The sequence below is a fragment of the Lepidochelys olivacea genome (assembly GCF_965140295.1).
Source record: "Lepidochelys olivacea isolate rLepOli2 genome assembly, chromosome: 8".
NCBI classification, from domain to species: Eukaryota; Metazoa; Chordata; order Testudines; family Cheloniidae; genus Lepidochelys; species Lepidochelys olivacea.
In genome coordinates this window covers 51,723,826-51,732,555 of record NC_140418.1, presented here as the reverse complement: position 1 = coordinate 51,732,555, position 8,730 = coordinate 51,723,826, and positions in this window count along the sequence as shown.

Below are 8,730 nucleotides of genomic sequence, written 5' to 3'. Positions count from 1 at the left end.
CAGAAAGAGGTAAACACTCCAATAATAAAGTAAAGATTAAATTATAACGGGCAGCAAAAGGAGCATTGCATTCAAACAGAAATCTACAGTTAAATATGTGTAAGCCTATTCAATATTTTATCAGCACAAACTTCCTTTAAGGCTAACATGCTCTTGTGTCTCATGGAAAAAAGGTATTTAAGAAAAACATGTTTTCTTCAGTGCAACAGCCAAATTAAGTAATTTTAAAATAATCTGTTTTAGGATAAATCAGAATTTGTTTTCACAGAAAGATCAGGACCAGAAAGACAAATTTGTATCTGAAATCTATGGGCTGCTGCTGCAGCATGGAATTAAGCTATCCCTTCACCAAAAAGACCAAATGAAGGTTAGTCTCCCTACAAATGCAGGTATACTTCTAATGTAGCTCCTCACAGATCACATGGTCCCTTTTCAGTGACTGGTAAGGTCTTAAGCAATCATGTGCAATAAAGCTCATCTGTTAAGTCTACCTGTGTGACTTAGCAAGACAAAGAAAGAATTCTCTTGTTGCTAAAAGTATGTAATTACTCTCCCTAAAATGAGAAAAGTATAGCTCTACTTGACCTAGTTCCTGTCCTGTGGAACTCTTGCAGGATTGATGCCCAATTTCCAGATGCTGTGATTTAGTGTAAGTTATTAATATCAGTGTAATAACTATCTAATTTTAATATCATGTATCTCATGGGGTTGGTGGAGGTTGGATGCTGGAATTGTAATCGCACCCATCATTTTCATATTTGAACATATTTACAATATTAAAAACATTGTTTTGGAAAGAAATTCCAAACAGATGGACAATTTGCCTTACATCTCTCTCAACTGTTCTGCATTACAAAGTATTAAAGTTTGATGTCTTGTCTTGACCCAAACTCACTTATCTTCCTTTGTTTTCACTCTTAAATCATAGAGCAGAAAAGCTGAATCAAGAAACTAAGTGAAATGTTATATATTGTAAAGACATGAATGCCACATAAATATATGTTTCTTGCTCTTATTTTTCTGCAGCTCATTTCAGGTCACATTCCCATATTTAGCCCTTGACTGATGTATAACAGGTATTTCAAGAAAACAGGAAAAAATAAAGCTCTGTTTAAGCTACATTTCCCCTCCCCTCCCCCTCCCAAGGATTAATTGATGCTGGGCTTTGGAACTTCAGTCTGCTTCTGAGGTTTAGGTCTCAGCAGCTGCATATTGTTGGAGACAAAGGAAAACCACACATGCAATATGTGAACTTCCAGAAGAATTAGATCATAGGTATAATGAGCTCTGCTTATTGATCTCCAGACAGCTCTGAGTTACAAATTTTCCCTCTAAAAAAAAGTGACTGAAGAGAGTTCAGCAGCTGCTAACCAAAAATGACTCGAGCTCCATCCAGTGGTAATCAAAATAATTTCAGTCCACCCTAACCTCATATTTGTTGACTGATTCAAGGATAAATATTGTATGTATAAGAGAGACATGCATCCAATATCTATTTTTTTGTTTTAAAAAAAGATGCTCTAGGGAGTTCTGATTATATAATGATATGAGAGAGTCTGAATGATCAGAAGTACTGTAGATCAAAATGATGCTATTTCCTTATTAGTCCATGTCCTGGGGTTAAATCATTACTTTGAGGAGATTATCTGCATCAGCCTACCCTATCCTCTTTAGCACTTTGAAAACTTTGATCATGTCTGTTTCTTAGCCATGTTTATCCTGTAGCCTTTCCATATAATTAACTTGCTGTACCTCTTTAGGATGTACGTTGCATCCTTCTGGACCTTTTCTATCTCAGCAATATTTGTTTGAAAATTAGGAAGGGAAAATATTTTCTATACCATACTTTGCTACTGATCAGTCTTCTTTCCATGATATGGTACCTACATCTAGCACAAAACTTTTGTCAAGTTTTAAGACTTGGGAATATTTTTAAAGAGGGGTTTTGCTTGTCCAAATATTCAAGCAGAAAATTACTTGCAGTGACCAAAATTAACCTTGTGAACTGATTGATGTCAGACTGAAGGCATTTCATATCACCTCAAACAGTATTTGGGCTAATAATCATATAGCTCATTACATCTGAGCTCATGAATGCGGAGCTAAAGATAATCAACTCATGATGCAAGGCATAAAATGATAACCTATGCAAGTCAGAAAGATAATATCACCTCACCCCTTCCTTAAGTTCTGCATTGAGCAATAAGTTGGGTGCATTATTCTTTTGGGGGAGTTTCCAAAGCATCAGCTTGTGGTACACTCCTACAGGCAGGATATTGGACTAGATGAACCAAGAATCTGATCCATGAAACCCATCCCCTTCTTTGTTCTGCTCCTTAAGGACTGGAGGTTGTCACATTTCCACTTCTTAGTGTCAGATTTGTAACATTTGTTTACAGTTTTTGGGTGATAAGTAGATGCAATGCCTCATTTCTAGGCAAATAGTTTAACACATATGTAAAGCCAGATATACACTTTTTAAATCAATATGTTCTGCATGTTTATCTGAGCTGTTCTCATTTCCCATCTGAAAAAAAGCTTCCAATCCTACTCCGCTAATTCATTCTCTTGTTCTCACCTAATTCCAAATTCCTATATTCATTTTATTTTTAATATATTTTCCACCATAAAAGTATAGAAAGCCTGGTTTCTTGCATCAATCTCTTTTGTTGTCAAACTATATCACATTTGTCAATTTGGCTATTAAAATGGTATCAGAACCAAATGAAACCAATTCCTTGATTTTTCTCCTCATGCAAAAAACTTATATAAATTCTGTCTTTCAGAGTATTTATAAAAGCAGTTTCATTTCTCAGCCTATCAGCAACCAGTGTGACAAGATGGCCAATGTTCATATAGTGGATCCTGCACTTTTCTTGGGGGAGGGGGGCCCTAAGACACCACCCCTTGCCCCTGCTCTTGGGCACCAAGGACCCCATTAGTGGCCCAGAAAGGTGATAGAGGAGGGAAGTGAGGGAGGGGTCTGGGTTTGCTCCTCACTCTGAGTCCAAGCCCCACTCAACCCTTGTGGGTTTCTTACCCTTGTAGGTTTCAGTCCTTAGATAGTGGAGTGGGTCAGGTCTCCCTTACTTCAGTTCTCTTAATCTTCCAAATCTCACAACACACCTGCAAGCAAGCACTCTCCCCCTTCTGACTGCCTGAAGAAACCGGTTTTATTAGGTTCCTGACAGGGCCTTATTTGACAACAGGTGCTCCAATTAACCTGTAGCAACCCTCCCTAGTCTATAGGGAACCACGCCTTAATTAGCCTAAGGCTTATATATTTTACCTCTAACACTCTACCACTTCTCCATGGCATGCCTGTATATCACACCAGATAAAGCTAGTTTTATATGGAATAGCAACTTGTATGATGCTCTGAGTAAAGAATTATGGAAACATTACTTACAGATGAAAGGAAAGGATTCAATTCACATCCTCCTGAGCAAACATATGAACTTTGAAACTACAATGTTTCAAATGGAAGAAATATGTGGAAGGGGTGGATTTTGCTGAATCCAGGCAAACTGAGCATCAATCCAGCCAATCCCTGCTACTTCACAAGTTCTGTTTAATTAATGACCATTCAGTATGAAAACAACCAAACTAGATACTCAGTCAGGAACTTGCTGGGGACAATCCAGTGAATACCACCACTAGATCCTGCTAGGGCCACATGTATTTATGATGAAATTTTGCACTTAAATACTCTGGCATAATTGCCAGTGGTTTCAATTAAAACAGCATGCAAAATACTATGAAGCCACCCCACAGAGACCACTTCAATCCGTTAGCTGAAGTAGCCTTCACAGTCCTCCATGTCCCACTGTGACCTGGTCTACACTTAAAACATAGGTTGACGTAGCTATGGGACTTAGGGATGTGAAAAATCAACCTAACCCCCAGGGTTGCAGTAGCTATGTTAATGGAAAAAATGCTTCCATTGACCTAACTACTGTCACTTGGGGAGGTAATCTTCCTACAGCAATGGAAAAAAACCTCTTCTGTCTTTGTAGTCTGCATCTACACCACAGGGTTACAGTGGCATAGCTACGGAGCTGTAGCTATGCCACTGCAGCACCCTGGATAGTGTAGTCATGGTCCGTGGGAGAGAAAAAAGGGATCAGGTCTTCTGGCGCTGCCCCTCCGCGACACAGCCCCTGTGTACTGCACAGAGGGGTCCCTGTGGAGGGAGTCAAGCTGTGACTGCAGCTTTTGTGCAATACCTTGAATCCTACCCTGCAGAGCAGTACCACTGTCACTTCCATTGCTTCCGCTGCCAGAAACTGCCAGAGCCCCTGAGGTGAAGTGGGAATTGCTCAGTCTGAACTCAGTAGGAGTGTTATCTCAGTATTTACCTCAGGATTTGGCCCCTCGTTAATATATTTCACTAATAGAAAAGTTAATAAAATTTATTACTCAACATTATTTCAAACTATTGTGTTCATCTTATGTACCTAAATATCAGTTTGGATGACGTATTTAGAGTCTCACATTTGAAAGCTGAACCCCCAGAATGTAACACACATGTGTGTCAATACTATACCCCGTCCTTGCAGTATAATGAATTTATGACTGGCTTGCTAACTACTACAGTCATATAGCCAATGAAGCCAAAAGGTTTAGCTGAAAACTACCTCCCATAGGCTATTCAGGATGGCTCGGAGAGTGATGTTCCTCGGAGTACCAGGATTCTGAGTCACTTTGTTAACCCCCCAGCCTCTACAGTAAGGGAGTGTTGTCTGTGCCTACCTGGGTGTCAGCCCCCTAACACCACCAGGCTTTCAGCCACTCAAACATACTTCTCTTGGCTATGCCAGTCCTGCCTTTGCCTTGCAGGTAAACAATAAATGAACCCTAGACCCCCCAAGTCCCTTGGAATTGTTTCCCTGTGATATCCAGCCCCTGACACTGGCTACTCTCAGAAATCCCAGATCTTCTGGCCCCAAGGGAGCAGTGTACCCCGGTTTCCTAGTTTTACCTTAAACCACTGCTCTTGCATAACACACAGCATTTGTATAAAACAAAGGAAGGTTTATTTAAGAAAGAATAGAGATTCAATTTGAAACAAGACAGAGCGATGGCAACAAATGTTTACAAAATAAAATAAATTTATAAAAGGCTAACTTTAGTCTGCTCTTACCAAAAGTTACCTTTCCTGTCTAAAAAAGTAGGATTTCCCCTCAAAGTTCAGTCTGTTGCAGAGCTTGCTGGCTTTGCAGGAACAAGGATCCAATTTTTCATGAGAACATTTCTACTCCTAAAGATGTCCTGTCAGTAAAAGGATACAAAGTACCTTTCCCCATCCTGTGTTATACTGAAACAGACTTTTATCTTTATTCATAGGCAGAGCGATTTCCTGTCTGTTGTACTGTTCCTCTTTTTTTTTTAACCTCTGAGTGGTTTCGATTGGTGGAAGTGGTCTCCGATGATTTTTCCATTGGAAATGTTGGGATGGAGAAAGGCTAGACAATTGAACCTTGCATTACATACTGGCAAATCAGGGTGGGGTGACAACTCCCTTCTGCTAGAATGGGTCAACACTGAGACATATTATCCCCTGGTGACTAACTTCTACTCCAAATCCATAAAGCAAACTTTCCATATACAGTAGTTACATTATTCTTAAGGTTCAGATTTTGTTATGGTTATTTTTAGGAAAAGTCACGGACCGGTTGCAGGCAATAAACAAAAATTCACGGAAGCCTGCAATAGGTCCGTGACTTTTACTAACAATAATGGGGAGATGCTGATGGGGGGGACTGAAGCCCGAGCCCCACTGAGGGGAAGATGGGGACTGAGAGCCCAAGCCTTGCCAGGGGGAGGGAGGTTCCAGCTCCCGTCACTGCTCCAGAGGCTCAGCGCACCAGGGCTCCCGCTGCTGACAGCTGACAGCTCCGACCCCGGGAATGGGGCTGAAGCTGAAAATGTCACGGAGGTCTCTGAAAGTCATGGAATCTGTGACTTCTGTGACCGCCATGACAAAATCTTACCTTAATTATTCCTTTTAACAGATTTAAGAATTTTATTAAGATGATGTTAAAATAAAAAGAAAACGGTACAGAGTTTAAGTGTAGAAGTTTCTGGTTATCGGGGAATAATGTACAGATTATCAAGGGGTGCGAAGTTCGGTTAGGATCGTATGGTGTAAGGAATACATAATCTGCAATATCCCCAATTGGGGATAAAAGGTTAGCGGGTCAAAGTACAGACATTGAGATATGAGGGTATGTTGTTCATATAATGGCTATGTTCAGGTGTGGAGTATAATGAGTGGATACGATGATGAGGATGGATTTACCCTCATTTGGTGAGAGTTAATGTTCAGTGAGGTTCACCCAAGGCTCCGACAATCAGGGCGTTCATCTGCATCTCGTAGCCCTTCGCTCTCAGGGTGTCAGCCAAGGGGGCATACTTTTCCAGCTTACGAGCTCGGGCTTCGCAAAAGGTCGGGGTCCTGTTCTCAAAGGAGACCGTGACATCGACGAGGATGATCTTTTTCTGGGCCTCGTTGGTGATGACCACATTAGGTCGCAGCTGGCTGTCGGTACCGGGGATAGCGCAGTTCCCATACATACATCTCACAGTGATTATGAGTAAGGTTCCATGTTTGTCATGGAGTTCACAGAAGTCATGGATTCCGTGACTTTTTGTGACCTCTGAAGTGGCTGGTGTGCCTGGCCTGGGGCCACCTGAGCAGCTCGGGGAGCCCCCAAGCCAGGCACACCGGCTGCTGCTGGGGAAGTCTCGCCCCCCCCCCCCGCAGCAGCAGGAGTTTGGGGGCGCGCTCAGGGCTGGGGAATTGGGGTGCAGAGCGGTGCTTACCTCGAGGGGGTGGCTCCCCTCCCTCAGCTCTGAGCTCCAAGTGCTGCCTCTGCTGGCAGGCTCTGCCCCCACAGCTCCCATTGGCCATGGTTCCCAGCCAATGGGAGCTGCACAACCAGGGCTTGGGGCACAGTGGAGACAGCATGTGGCCACCAAACCCCCATCTGAGCACCCATGGCAGCCCTCCCCCCCATCACACACACTACCTGCAGCACCCCCTGCAGCACCTGTAGTGCCCACCAGGCCATCCCCCCACCAAATTTTAGTTAGGGGTATATAGCAAAAGTCATGGACAGGTCACAGGCCATGAATTTTTGTTTACTGCCTGTGACGTGTCCAGGACTTTTACTAAAAATACCCGTGACTAAAACATAGCCTTAATTAAGTCTTGATAAGTCACAAGCTTTCTGCAGATACCTTATATGTTATGCTTTATGGGTAAATATTCTACAAGACATGTTTGGTGTAGTGAGTTTGTCAGGTCTGAGGTGAGAGTTGTTTGCAAAGAACAGGGGACCCTTTGTACAGAGGCATCTGTGTCACATCCAGTTTGAATTTCTTCTGTCACTCGCTGAGTCAAAGTACCAGATCCATGCTCTTTGTGACTTCCAGCTCCAAACTGACCATGCAATTCAACTAAAAAAGATGCATGGAGTGGGCATTGGAAAGTTGCTGTAGAGATTTGACATGGTTATCTCATGTTCCACAGTATCCAGCTGCCCACTTCAACATACATTGGAGTGGGGGAGGAGGGGAACCTACAATACAGTACACGGTAACTTTTCTTTTGGCAGACTATTCAGTTACTCATCAGCTTTGGGAAAAAGAATACCATTACTTCTGTGTGGTAATCATATGTAGTGAGTGAGCTAGGTCACCAGCCAGCCACAAGATTTGATGAAATAGTGTATAAACCCTGTCTCCTTCAGTTGTCACCATCTTCCTGCAGTCCCTTTAATGCCATCAAAACCTCCTGAGGTTCTGGTTCCCATTTAGAACATTTTTAAAATTCATGGGTTTGATGGGAATTTTTAAGAACTCAGACTCTGTGTGTTGGCCTGGGAAGAAAAAAAAACTATAAAACTAGAAGATGCACAGCAAATTTCAAAGCCATATTTCTGAGTGAAAGAGAGAGAGATTCTCTTCACAACCAGAAATATGATTATTTAAATCTTCCCTTCCTAAATCATGCAGTGAAGCCAATTGTTTGTTTTATTTTCTACTCCCCTGTCAAGGAGTGAGGCTCTTCCCAGACTTCTTGCTGGGTCTGATGTAATTTGATGGCACATCGAGCGATATTTACTTTAATATTGATGGGAGATTTCCTGGAGGAGAAAAAACGTAACTCCTGACCTAGGACATTACCAAAACAATATCCATTGTTCCATTAGTTCCAGCAGATAAATTAAATACTGGATATAAATGAGTGTTGGGATGTCAAGCAGATTATAACTTGTGACAGACCCAGACCAGTGGGATACAGGAGTCTGGTCTTATTGGGATCCAGGAAGTGCGTGGGCAAAGCCCGCCCACTGCTAAAGGATCCCCCCTCCCCCCCCCCCAGCCTAAGAGGGGGATCCACAGGACCTGGAAAACCAAATAATTGCGGGGGACAACTAATGAACAACAGGGACAGGAGTGCGGTCAAAGGGTCAAATGAAGGGAACCGGACGGGGACACCGAGCAGAGAACCCCGGACAGTGCCCACTGCTCCTCAAAGGCATCAAGGGAATCAGTGGACGCCGCCCAAAGAAACTCTGCCCGGAGGCGTGAACCGACGGAGGATCGGAAATAGGCCCAACAGTCACAGGAGACTCCATCGGCCAACCTCCTCACCCTGGTTTTATAGATGGCCACTTTAGCCAGGGCCAGGAGGAGGCTGACCGGGAGGTCCCGTGACTTAGT